Source organism: Urocitellus parryii, unplaced genomic scaffold (assembly GCF_045843805.1).
Source record: "Urocitellus parryii isolate mUroPar1 unplaced genomic scaffold, mUroPar1.hap1 Scaffold_48, whole genome shotgun sequence".
In the NCBI taxonomy this organism is placed as follows: domain Eukaryota; kingdom Metazoa; phylum Chordata; class Mammalia; order Rodentia; family Sciuridae; genus Urocitellus; species Urocitellus parryii.
The window spans coordinates 1,107,437-1,122,069 of NW_027554049.1; positions in this window are offsets into that span (position 1 = coordinate 1,107,437).

Sequence of the window (14,633 nt, forward strand, 5' to 3'; positions counted from 1 at the left end):
AATAAAATGCCTGAGATTGGCTAATTTGTAAATAAAAGAAATTAATTTCTTATAGTTCTAGAGGCTAGGAAGTCCAAGGTCAAGGACTTGCATCTGGGGAAGGCATTCCTCAGGTGGGAACTCTGTAGAATTCCAAGGCAGTTCTGGGCATGACATGCTGAGGGGGCTCATGAAAGATGGTCAATCTAGATTTCCTAACAAATCACCCTTATGATACCTAACTCACTTCCTCAATATCCCATTAATCCATTAACCCATGAATGGATGAGTCTATTCATCAGGGCAGATCCCTATTGATGCAGTCACCTCCCAAAGATCTTGCCCCCATCATTAACATATGACTAGACATTTGGTTCCAACACTTGAATTCTAGGGGACACACCCAAACCATAGCACAGACATAACTTGAAAATAATTGCACAGTGACATGTCAACAAATGCAACCTGTTGGGTAATGTGTAATACTAAGATGAAAAAAGCCCATCAGACATGATAAGAGAACATGACAAAAATGGAAATAATAAAATATTTGTAATAAAGTGTTTTTTAAATAGGTTAAAGCAGATCCAAGAAAGAATCCTATGCAACCACAGAAATTGTGCCACAGGTAAGTTTTGTTTAGGAAATAGATTCACACTACATGAAGCAAAAAATTAGATTTCCAAGGATAAGTATTGTACACTGTAAATTTTGTTCAAGGAAAAATGTCCACATGGGTAGGGAAAATCTGGACGTATGTACAATAAAATAGTCACAGAGGTTTTTATCTGGATGTGGGTTCGTGGATGACCTTTATTTCCATTTTATGTTTGTCTGTATTTTCTGATTTTTTTCAATATGTATATGCTTTGATTGCAAAATGAAAAACCAATGTTATTTTTAAGTGATTATCATCAGGGAATGAATGGTGGATGGTTTCCTGGAGGAAGAGGCTATGTATCACTAAGTCCCAAATGTTTTTGATTGCACTGAAGAACAAGAGTGAGTGGGAAACACTTAACATAGAAAGACTAGCATGAGATGAGGAAGGAAGGGACTAATTGAATGTAAGAAATGTCAGAGTTGAACCAGCTGAAGCAGAGAACCAGCTGGACTCTTGGAGGGGCTCTCCTCCATGCTTATGCAGATGCTCTTCGGTCTTGGGACCTCCTGGGACATCTCCCTTGATGAAGCCATCCCTCTGGCCACCCTAGCAACTCTCCCATCCTGTATGAAGCTGCCTTTACTGCAGGCTTTGTCCTCTGCCACTGCCTGCTCTATACTTGCCTGTACATACTGAATTGCATTAACTGATTTTCAGTTCATTCAAACATTGTCTAAACAGCAAGCTCTGTAAAGAGTAAGGGACTTCTTGTTTTTTAAAAACAGTCTTGTCCTATAATATATGTACCATACATATTTGTTTTGGCTTGACTCCAGTCGACTGAATTCCATTGGAACAGTTTTGGAGAAGGATCAGCAAACAACATCTTACAGGTGGGGAGGGAGAGTTAGTTTGGTAGAATTCAAGTAGAGAGGTTTTAAGTATATGTGTCACTAGCACATGAGGATGGTTTTCTAGAAGCTGAATACAGAAAGCATTTCCATTCTTCCCGCTGTGTTACCAGAGATGGAAGCTGGCAGGTCTGGGGATACTGTTAATGGACAGCACGTTGGAAGGTGCCAAACACTGTCCACTTAGCAATCTGCTGAGAGGCAAAAGCATTTCATACACTACAGGTTGTAGATTCCAGATAAACACAGAAGAATGAATGAATGACTATGTTAAAAACATCTTTAGCCAGTTCCTTTATGTCTGGTGGCTCCAGGCCTGTGCCTACACACCGTGATGAAAACGTACTTTGCATTTTTGCAGCGCTGTCACTGTAACTGTCATATTCCTTCCTGGTGACACCCATTTTACCTATTTTGAAAACATGATATAAACAGAGAATCAAGCATTAACTTTAACCTCATGAACAAGATGTTTTCAAAATGGTACATATAACCATAGAAGACCAAGAATGCATGTTGGGTCACACTTTGGAATTTTTTTTGTCAACGAGTCATATTTTAAGAAAAGATATTTGATTAAGACTTTTAATCCCCAAATATTATGTATTTGATTTAATTCTCTTCAAGAAAAAAAATAGATTTTTGTAATTCCTTCCCTGGAGATGGTTTCATTTAAACTGGACTGTCCTAACATAGAATTACCAGTATTCATAAAGCGCAGTTAAGTGCTCATTTTCCTTTAATTCTGCATCTTTAATTCCTTTAAGATTTACTGCACATTTTACTAGTAGAGAAACTGCACTACTTTGATTATTTCACAAACAAGTGAGTTTTCATAACATTCTCCTGCTTTCCACACAGGCCTTTGCTGATGGGGGACCAACCTCCTTGGATCCAACTCCTATCCCACAGCCCATGGAAACTGTGTGGGGGTCTACAAAAATGTCTGAAAAATTTCTCTTCAGGAAAAAAAAAAGTTGCAAGTGTCTTAAACATTGTATCAGTTCTTATGAACCATGACCTAGGTATCAAGTAAATGGGAGAGCTTTTTCTTCCATAAAGGCAGATTTACCAAGATGGACTCACGGCATGATCAGTATTCAGTTTCAAAATGTGATTTGCAGTTTTTTCATTGTTTAAGTGGTTTTCCTCTACATAGTCAAAACACATTAAGTACCATTTTTTTCAGTATCTTGGAATTATTTCATATTCTCTTATAGGAAAGAGAAATAGAATTAAAACCCCTTTGTTAGTGTGAATCTAGCAACAGTTTGCTCTGTGAAGGGAATAGTGCTTGGTGATGACTCTCCTTGTGACAATAACTGGATGAAACAAAATTGCAGCAACATCAGCACATCTATATCCTCAGGGTTGAAGTTTTAAGTAGTAGTAATATAAAAATGAAAAATTATTTTCTCTTGTTCCCTAGTCTCACAGATTTACACATTCTTAACTTTATTTGTTTTGAATACTAAAATTTAAAAGATAATTTCATCTGTCTTTTGATTCATTACCATTAGAAATCATTGATGCTCCATTAAAAATGATAATTTACATAGTTCAATTGAGCTCCATTTTTCTTTCTCCTGCTCCTTCAATTTTCCCTGGCTATACAATTTTTAATAATATTGTTTTAAAATCTTTTAATAGGCACCAATGTTTTAGGTGACTAATTAATATCTGGTTCTTGACATGTCTTATTTAGGTGGTATCTAGTTATCCTTGATCATGAAAGCTTTATATACAAGTGCCAATTTTTATTTATGAACATTTACCTTATATGATAGGGCTACATTGGTATACAATTACAGTAAGTTTTGTATTTTCTTTCTATAAATTGATTACCTATAAAATGGATAATATGTGATAATTTTGGTATGTACATATTATTTAAGTAATAAAGCATGTAGTGCAGGGCTGGGGATGTGGCTCAAGCGGTAGCGTGCTCTCCTGGCATGCGTGCGGCCCAGGTTCGATCCTCAGCACCACATGCAAACAAAGATGTTGTGTCCACCGATAACTAAAAAAAAATATTTAAAAAATTCTCTCTCTCTCTCTCTCTCTCTTAAAAAAAAAGCATGTAGTGCAATTGGTCTCAAAAAGAAAATGCAATTCAATTAATAAATAATTCTGAATAAAAAGAAAATCTTAAGATTTGAGGTTTAGTAGACATTCTTTTTAATTTCATTTTCCATTCCTTTGCATGTGAATTTTCAATGCAGTTTTCTGATATAATGTTATTTAAATATTGAGGATATCAGGCTAACTTTTGAATCACATTGAACATTTTCATACATATCTCCATTTCTTATTTTGAAATCCTCCTTAGGATAAATTGAGGGAGTAGAATGAATCAAATACTGTTTGCAAATACCTTTCATACTCAGTCTACATATTACTGAATCATATTAAAAAACAGTTTAAGCAAAAATGCTTCTAGAAATAAATACATGTATCAGTTTATCACCTTGCTCCCATCATTTGATTTCTGTTGAAAAATATTGGCTATATTAGTGAATATGTTATTTCAAGTTTATATTGTATTTACATACCAAGTATGAGTGACTATTGGAGATGACAAGGGGAGTGACTTTTGGTAAATGTATTTACTGTAACTTTCCCTTTGGTATTTGTCTTCAAAATTGTAATATTCATTTTGAGAATATTATACAAATCCTAGTGATGTCAGAGGCATAAAAGCAGAAGCTAACTTCTGTTGAAATTGTAATGATTTAAAAGATAATTTCATCTGTTTTTGATCCACTACCTTTAGACGCCATTGATGCCCCATTAAAAATTGTAATTAACATTCTTCATTTGAGGTCCATTTTAACATTCTCCATTGCAATTAACATACTTCATTTGAGCTCCAACTATAATAAAATAGAAAGCTAATACTCACCAAGGAAAAATCATGAGTGATAATATCATGCCTACTCTTTACATTTATTTCATTACTAAAATCTATTTCACTTCTTTTAATAATGTTTATGTTTATATTCTACGTCAAATTGCTGAGCAGCCATGCCTACTTAGCTATCCATCATGCATCACAATCTCAGTATTCTAAACAAAACTTGTCATGTTCTAGTGTTTTTTTCTTCTTTTAGATTCTCTGTCACAATGACATAGTTATCAAAATAATTTTCTATAAAGCCCCTATGTGTCATCCTTGACACTTAACCTCCGACAATCATCTATCTCAAGTTCAAGAAATTCTACTACTAAATAATTTCCAAAATTATCTCTTCTATTTTCGTTGCTAGTGTTTTACTCCAGGACCTAAAAAATGTTTTTTTTCTTTCAGAATCAGTGCAATAACATTTTAAAAGTAGTCCTTCCTCTTATTTTGTTTCACTTAATAATTGCTCCATATTGCAGCAAAACTAATCTTTCCAAACTAGAATGAGATTGTGCTTTGCTGCTTCTTTACAAATTCAAGGTAATTTAAAATGCATTACCATCATTCATTTTGTTCTTCATGATCTGTAGACTGGCTATGTTTATTGTGTACCAATTTCCAGGACACTATAAATCACCCCATCCCCAAAATATTACTTTCTGCCTAATGAATCTGATAAGTTCTCACAGGTAAGTTTGTGCTTTATTATACTTCAAACAAGTTTAAACAAAAATCTACTCTACAATCTTCTTCATCTTGTTTAGGATCATTATTCTTGTGATTTAAAATGAAAATGATTTTATACATTTCACTTTTTGCATCTACAAAGTCAAATTGGTTTGATGCCTGCAGTTACAATGTAAATTGGCTTTCCATATTTTCATTCTTTCTAAATGAGCTGAGGAAAGCAAACATGGTAAACTTCTTAAAGAAAAAACACCTAGTTTGCATTTATCTAATGCAACCAATTTATTGTAAAATAATTTCAAGACAGAATTTCTTGATAATGAATTTTACCCTCAAAAGTCAATCACAAAAATACATCAGTGAAGGAAGCACTTGCCTATCAAGAAGCTGTTCTATATTTTCTTTCTATTATAACACATTTCACTGAAAGAAACTTTTTAGCAACCCTAAATATTATTATTGCATACAATACCATCTCCATTAAGTTTATTATGAAGTACCATATATTTTAGTTTGGTGTTTGAAAGCAAAGAGAAGAGTACTTTTTTTTTAAAAAAAAGTAATGTTTTTATAAAGTAAACTTATGGGCAATTAAATTTAATTTGTTATTTTATTTTCAAATATTGACAATTCTTGTTTCTCAAGAATTATATTTTTCTCCATTTTTAAATTAACCCAGGGAAAAAGTGTATATAGTGGGGCTATATACTTTACTTGGAGTATATAAATCCAACTCTAGAGTTCTTTTAAAGTCTATCTTCTTTAATATAAATTCATTAGTCTTTTAATTCAATCAAATTTCAAAGATGTCAGAGCATAATTTTAATCAAACTGCATGCAAATTGAACTGAACTTCCCATTGAATCCCAAGAACTACCAACTAAAATTACTCATCTGGTTAAAAGCTGAGCTCAATGTCCAGCACGTGGAAAGCATTTACTGAATGATGAATACAACCATTATTAGTACGTGCAACTTGGCAACCATTACCACTGCTACTTGATGACCAAGGAAGAAGATAAGGAAAAAGGAGAGAAAATATGAAGAAAAGGGAGGAAACAGTGGTGGCAGAAAATAAAAGAAAAAAAAAATAAGAATCAGGGTGAGGAACAAGAAGGAAAAGAGAAGCAGAGATAGTAAAAGGGGACAAGAAGAAAGGAAACAATAAGTAGTACAGTGTTTCTTGAGACAAATTGTTTTGGGGATGAGGAGAATTAACAAAATTTAAACTGAAATTTGAGTAAGTATTAATTTTTCTCCAGTATTTGCTTTTTTGACAGTACCAACACAAGATAATGTGTTCACGTTAATGCTTTTGTGTATGTACTTCATCAAACATATACTTTTCCATTAATTGCTGTATTTTTTTAGCCAAATCAATATGGGGTTTTGGGTCACTCAGTGGTAGAGCATGTGCCTAAGCATGCACAGGCTCTGGGTTCAAGCTCAAGCACCATAAAAATAAAAGATGCTTTGGTAAACTAAAATGATGTTTGGAGGTCACTTAGGCTATAAACTAAGTAACAATTACCAGTATTCAATTTTGTACATGAAAGAACAAAAATTTTGATGAGACTTCAAAACTCTTTCCAAATGCTGCCTAATGACTGCAGGTTTGAAATTTGTGACTTATTTAAAAATTGCATTTAAAAAATTTTTGTTTGGTATTTTCACACTATATGAAGTGTCCTTTCAAGGGAATTTTATAAGGTCATCTTTCAGAACATATATTTTCATTGTACATGGAAATTTTTTTCATTGTAAAATAAGCAGATTTTAAACTGTACAGTATTATCTAGCTATAAAAAAACCATATATACTATCACTGAATACAGAAAATGAAAAAAAAATGATTTAAATAAAGAACATGAAGTATAGTAAAGGTATCAATATATATATACATATATATATATATATATATATATATCCCTTATATAATTAGTATATACTGAATATAGATACAAGTTCAACATGCACACACATCTGTATATATTCACCCAAGATAGCAGGTGTTCAACAAGATGTTCAACTTGTATAAGTTACTGCCTCAAAAAATGATGCCAAGAATCCACAGGATTAGAAAAATGGACTGCAAGATCTAAAACAACAACAACAACAACAACACTAACAAGTATATTTTAAACTGCTCTGTTGAGGGAGTGAGTGGTCAGCTTAGGGCAGAGAAGAGCTAGAGGCAACACAAGAAGATCAGTTCCAATTCTCCTTTAGCTCTCCCCAACCTATGTCCCACCTCTTTGCCTTTGGATTGTTATTGCCTATCCTTTTGCCCTCACATCATTGCTGTGGGGATCTTCTTGGGCAAGAGTTCTTCTGGGTAAAGTTAAAGTAGGTGGAGGCTGACATGCTTTGGGCATTCAGTCCTTTACTTCTCTAATCTAACTCCCAGTGTTTGTAGATTGCAACCTGGCAAAACTGTCTTCTATCTACATTCCAACATAAAAAAGAACTTGGAGTGCCATCTTGACCATAGTTATTTTCTGCTGGGCTATTTCAAAATCAAGTGATAGCTGTCTTATGATTCACTGAATGGGACTTTCTGTCAAAATGTCCATATCCATGCCCTGTCCCACACACAAGATACTTCAGCTTTCTTACAGAGATAAACACTATGTTCTGGCCTTTGGTTCTTCTCCAAACCCAAAGAACCAATAAAGGTAGTGGAATAATTTTAAGTAAATATAATGAACTATGATTCATGAATATATAAATGTAATAAAAGAGAAAGATTACTTATGTCACCAGAAGTAAGTAATATTCCGGGCATCATAGAGATGGTAAAGACATGAGGTTTACTAATGCTCTTCTTTTCTAAGAGGGAAGATACAGCCACTGATATATTAGGGAAACAGAAGTATTGTTTGTGTCTCTAAAGAGAAACAGAAATAAAATTATTGTATAAAACTTTAAACACCAGAAGAAAATATTATAGAAGTTAATTAAAAGAGCACAGTAAGTACAAGAACATTAAATAATACGGCAGAATAAAATCCTAGTTAGAAATTAAAACAAATGAAGATGGATTAAAGTAACCAAATAAAAGACAAGGATCCATAAATTTCACAAAGGAAAATAAAATCCAACAATGTGTTTTTTGCAAGAAATAGAAGACTTGGAAATGCCGAAAAGGACTAAAAACATATGCCTTATAGATATAAATCAAATCAAGGGAAAGCTTGAACAAAAGTCTTATGTTCTCACAAGCAAGCAAAAGAATCTTGCTTTGGATGTTTCACAGCTTTATGTGAGTTTACAGGTGATTTGTATAAATGGTCCTGCTCCAACCTAAGTGAAAAAGCAATAATCCAAGAAGAAGGTGGCTAGTGGGGGTGGGGAGAGGAAAAAATAAAAGAGGAAAAAAAAACAAATGAAATAAAGAATTTATAATCAACATTCTGCCATCAGAACAGCTGTAATAGTAGGCCAATCCTGCTTTCTAAGAGTAAGTCTAATTATAAAGAACCATCTGCCTTGTGGATCTCTCATCTTCAGATTTTATGACGTCAATAATGAAATATGTTTTAAATAATTGTATTTAAATCTATCCAGTGTATTTAAGAGAAAATAGAAAGGGGAATTTTTCCTTTCAGCTTGCTAAGTGATGTTCATTAATAAAACATGTTATATGGAATGTAATGAAGGAGATCAGATAGAGAGAGTGCCATTTGGCAAGAAAGAAGTTGATGTGACCTTGTGGACTACTCTCCTTACAGATTCTGTTGATACTACCTTTCCAGGTAGGAATTATACTGTTCAATGATTTATCATAATGATATAAGTTGAAAAGTGAGATTTTAGAACAAAAATCAAAATTGTTAATCAGTAAAAGAAAAATGCCTTGAAAAAGGAGAGTGAACATATGATTAATCTTTATACTTTTTTTAACTACAGAGAAATGAAATATTTCCTCTTACCGTGAATTCAAAAGAAATCACTGATGAAAATAAATGTCATTTTAGCCATTGTACTTATTTTTTCTTCTGATTAATCATGCCACTTGAGAGTAAAAATAGTATTTTGAATATACTAGCATGCATTAAGGATGTCCTTTCCCTGAGAAATATTTTGGTGTTAGGGAGAATTTATAGCATGCAGCTGATGTGTTTAAATTCTTGATGTGTCTTTATCAAAGTGACTTTTTTTTAAGATTGTATTTCTATTAACCAACATTCTAAAATTTTGTAAAAAAAAAAAACCTTCAAAGATTATATATGTGTATAATACATAACACCAGAATTATATAATGGTAGTATTTTGTTCTGAAAATAAAATTTTAAATAAACAATGAAGCAAGAATCAGAGAGGAAGATAGGCAAGGGTTAGATCAGGAGAATGGTGGGATTGAAATATTAATGCCTTCAGAGCCCTTTCTCCACCCATATCAAGAATAACCCTGCACCTGTTCCAACCTGTTGCTAAGATAACCAGTCTCAGAGATTGTCCCTTCCTATAGGGAGTTGTTAATTGCCTTCCGGCCCTGATGGTTCCAACTTGGCCCCTTCATCCCATCTACTGCTCACATTTTGGCCATCACACTGAGCAGCTCCTGGGCCTAGTCACATAAGCAGGAAGGAGAGAGATAAGGGGAAGAGAGCAGGAGAACAAAGGAAGCCTAAGTCCTATATAAAAAAAAGGCAGAATGGCCCCACTTCTAGAAACACCATCTATGGCCCCCTTCTCCCTCCTCAGAGAAGCTATCCCTTGTTAAATAAAACCTGCTTTATATGCTTGCCTTAGTGTGAATTTTCTAATGTTCTACTTCAATATGTAAGGGAGCAGAACTTGTCACTGGGAACCGGCAATATCAACAACATAAAATAGAATTATTTTTTAGAGGACTTGAAACTGTAATTAACTGTTTGATTAATCATTTACAAATATCCTTTATCTAAAAAAACTTTAATCTCAGTATGTTACATCTATATTTTTAAATATATTTATAAGTTTCCTCAACTTAGCATATTTCCTCACTTTAGCATATTTACATCCTCTCCCTTTTTTCTTTTTCTGTTTCAATTTCAAAATAGATTATATGATGTGGTAAAATGGTTTGTACATGGTAAGGGTTTCCCCCAGATATCCATCAGGATATTATTATTAATTTATTATATAAAGCAATTATGTTAATTTAAGTGCCTTATTTATGATGATGATGTATGTATACCAAGAAGATATAAATAATCACATTTTTTCAGTGTTTTAACAACTTTCTTATAATCTCTGTCAACATTACCCTAGCTAGTACACCTCAACATTGATTTACATTACTTTTCTAAGGTTCAGTTTTCCCTCATAAAATTGGGTTTGTGGCATTTTATTTCCCCAATAAGAAGCTTTTAAGAACATGTAAGGAGAAAAATCCTATTAGGTTGTTGTACGCAGACTGTCTAAAGAGGCCCTCAGCATTGTCCTGCCCATCTCCAGAGTCTGTCAATATATCAAGATATCACTCTGAAGCTTATCTTATGTTTTATGGTACAGATAATCCTTAAGTAAGAAAGTGATATAGAAGGCCTAACTAGTCACATAAGCCATTCAAAGGAGAGTCGCTTCTCTGGCTGGGACATAAATAAGAGATAATTGAAGCATAGGAACTGATAACTAAGGGCACTCTGAGATTTGAAGAAGCCAAGCAAGAAGGAAAGGAGGAGGACTTCAATCCATGAAACAGGTCTCCAGTTGACAGCCAGCAAGAGCATGGGAACCACAAACATGCAACCCCAAATAAGTGAATTTTACAGTAGTGAGAAAAGTTCCAAGGGGTTCTTGGGTGTTAACTTCAGACTTGTGAGAATTATTTTTTAAAAGATTTTTTCTTTATTAAGTCATCAAGTTCATAGTGATTTGGGTCACAGGGATAGAGAACAAATACATACACAAAGGCAGCAGAGTCAGAGAAAGACTTCTTGAGAAAGAAGTAACTAACCATAATCCCAAAGTTCAGAAAAAATGTATCCATGGTGAAAGAAAAGGAAGTGATTTCCAGAGAAGGGCAGAATGAAGATTCCCAGAGGCATGAGTTTCGGGTTTAAGTAGTATTTTGATACAGGGATGTAGAGATGCGTGCAAAGAGAAAAAAAAAAATAATGGAGTCACAAAAGTCAGTTATTCTGTAGTAATAAATTCAGTGTTATTCAGAAAGCTATGGAACATTAATTGTAAACTCTAACTCATTAGAAAGTATGCTGGGATTTAAATACATGCACCTTAGTCCTGATACAGTACTAAGAACAGCCCAATGGAATAGAGAGTAGAGACAGATCAAAGGCTATTTTAACAATCCACATAAGAAAGAATTAGAATTTCAACTAATGAATTTGAATTTGAAAGCTATCCAGAAGATAAATAGAGTATGGAGAGGAAAACTAGGGAGGAAAGAGTGAAGGATTATTTTATTTCTGGCAGGTTTACTAAGGGACTGGAAGTACTCCTCACTGCTGTTCAGAGTTACAAATTTCAGGTAGAACTTTAGGATGAGAAATCTATGCATTCCATTTTAATGACATTTATGGAATTCAGCTGAGCTATGTATCAGTTAATTATTTTTAAATGAGAAAAAAAATCCAGCTGAAGAAATTTAATAGGATTTGACTACATGGGTATAACATTGGAAGAAAGGGAGGTTTGGTCATCAAATGGGTATTTGAGAATTACCAGCATGTTGATATAGTAGAAAACCAAAAAGATTTAAGAACCCTGAGCATATGGATATAGTAAAAAGTAAAAATGAAGTAACTATGAAGTAAAATAAAATGAACAGATGAAGAATAAGGAAAAGACACTGTCACAATGGCTTAGAGAGGAAGTAATTTAAATGATTTTAGATGTAATAGAAGTAAAATAAAAATAATATTTTTCATTGATTTACCAAAAAAAGTAAGTCTTTGTGGATTATAACAAAACAGTCTCAGATGGTATGTGGGGGTCAAAATCTCAATTAGAGAGAGTTAACAAATTAATTGTAAAGTGAAGTAGTAAGTTCCCAGCTACACAATTATCAGAATGCAAACTTCTTTCAAGAAACTTGAGAAAAGTACAAATGAAGATGAGTAACTGACTTAGTCTATTTTTGTGTTGCTATAACAACATACCCAATAGTAGATACTTCATAGAAAAAGAGGATTATATATCTCAGCTCTGGAGGTGGAGGATCATATTGTCAGCATCTATTCTATTCTGGTAATGGCCCCATTGTGGATGTCATCACAATGGTGTGGAACAGAGAAATCACATGGCAAGATAGCCAGTGGAAGATGGTAGGACCTAGGCTTTCTCTATATATAACTATCAGCTCTCATGGGAACTAATTCACTTCTATGAGATTTGTCCCACTTCCAGAAATAGCATTAATCCATTCATGAGGATTCAGTCCCTATGATTTAGTTACCTTCCATCGTCCCACTTCTCAAAGATTCTGAATATTGCCATACCAGGGGCTAAAATTTCAGCCCATTAATCTTTACAGGAACATAAAATTCATACAAATACAACAGATGATAGAATTGAGATGGTGATAATGATGAAGATGAACATGTGTGTGTAATTTGTTTTATATATATATATATAATTACCTGAAAATTATACAATTATATATAAATCATATATATATATATATATATATATATATATATATATATATATATATATTAGATGTGATTTTTTTAAGTAATTGATAAATGGGCTAAGAGAGATAAAGGGTGGGAAGAAGAGAGTAGATAAAAGATGACCATAAGTTTGTCATTTTTAAAGCTCTCCAAAGAATTTATTGTTATTTTTTAACATGGGGTGCCACTAGTAATGAAGAGATTTACTAGCAAGTACAATTAGACAGTTTTTTAAAATTTATTTATTTATTTATTATTTACGACAGTGGAATGCATTACAATTCTTATTACATGTATAGAGCACAATTTTTCATATATCTGGTTATATTCACACAAATATCTGTACTTTGAATAATAATGATCATCACATTCCACTAGATCTAGCTTATCCATTCCATTCCAACTGTCTGTGACATTCCATGTTACCCAATAGGTAATATGATGTTTTATTTCATCCTATTGATGAACATATGAATTGTTTAACTTTGTTACTACTTTATACAATATTTGATTAGTATCTATATATTATTTTATTATCTTATACAAATTCCTGGAATTAAAATTAATTTCTGGAAGTGAAATTAATTTGTCAACATTTTTCTAAATTTTGATATACAGTTTTAGGTTGTCTTTAGAAATCTATATTCTTTACATTTTCACCTATACCTGGAAAATATCAATTTTTCAATACTTGATAACCTGATAGACCCAAGTGGTTAATTCACCATTTTCTGAATATGTATTTCATAAGTAATGAGGCAGACCACCTTTTTTATATTTCTGTTGGCTATTTGTATCCATCTTAATGAATTACTTCTTCATATTCTTTGAAATGTGGCTGTATATTTCCTCTTATCAGCTTGTAAAAACATTGTACAATATGATTGGCTTGTAGCTATTTAGATATATGCTAAATAATACTGCATAGACTCACTAATATTATGAACATATTCATAATTAGTCACATTTCTCTGCAGTAAAATTGAATGGGTAAACTGCAGGTATTATAAATAATGTTCAGTTTGTGTCCAGTGAATTCAGTTCTTAAAAGAACAGCAGAAATCATTTTTAACCATATCCCCTCCAATTCTCACATACTAGTAGTAGCTAGTATTAATATTTTCTTATAAAATTAAGAAAATTAAAAATAAGACTGTCCTTTTAGAACAGTTGTAAAACCTGGTGCAGTAGTGTACACCTGTAATCCCTGCAGTTCTGGAGGCTGAAGCAGGAGGATTGCCAGTTCAAAACTAGCCTCAGAAATTTAGCAAGGTCTTCATCAACTTTTCAAGACCCTCTCTCAAAATAAAAAATTTTAAAAAGGGGCTAGGGATGTGGCTCACTGGTTAAGCATCCCTGGGTTCAATCCCTGGTACCAAAAAAAAAAAAAAAGAGAGAGAGAGAGAGAGAAAAAAAAAACAGTCTTAAAGAGGTATAATTGGGATATAATAAACATGACAGACCATCACCAAAATTGGGTTAATATACCTGTCCATCACCCCAAATGTATCAGAGAACTTCTCTGCCCTTCCCCAAATTCTCTCTTCTTCCTGGCTGATGGCTGATTTTAGGTTGCTTTTTCTAGAATTATATTTGAGTAAATTAATGAAGTAAATATACAATTTTTTGTCTGTGTTCTTAGTACAATCATTTTAATATTCAGCAAGATAGATTGTAAATTTCATTGATAATTTCAAAGAATCAGCTTTTATTTTCACTGATTTCTCTATTTGTTTTCTACCTCACTAATTCTCTTTTTTTATAATTTTTTTATTTTAGTTTTTTATTGTTGGTTGTTCAAAACATTACATAGTTCTTGATATATCATATTTCACACTTTGTTTCAAGTAGGTTATGAACTCCCATTTTTACCCCATATACAGATTGCAGAATCACATCAGTTACACTTCCATTGATTTACATATTGA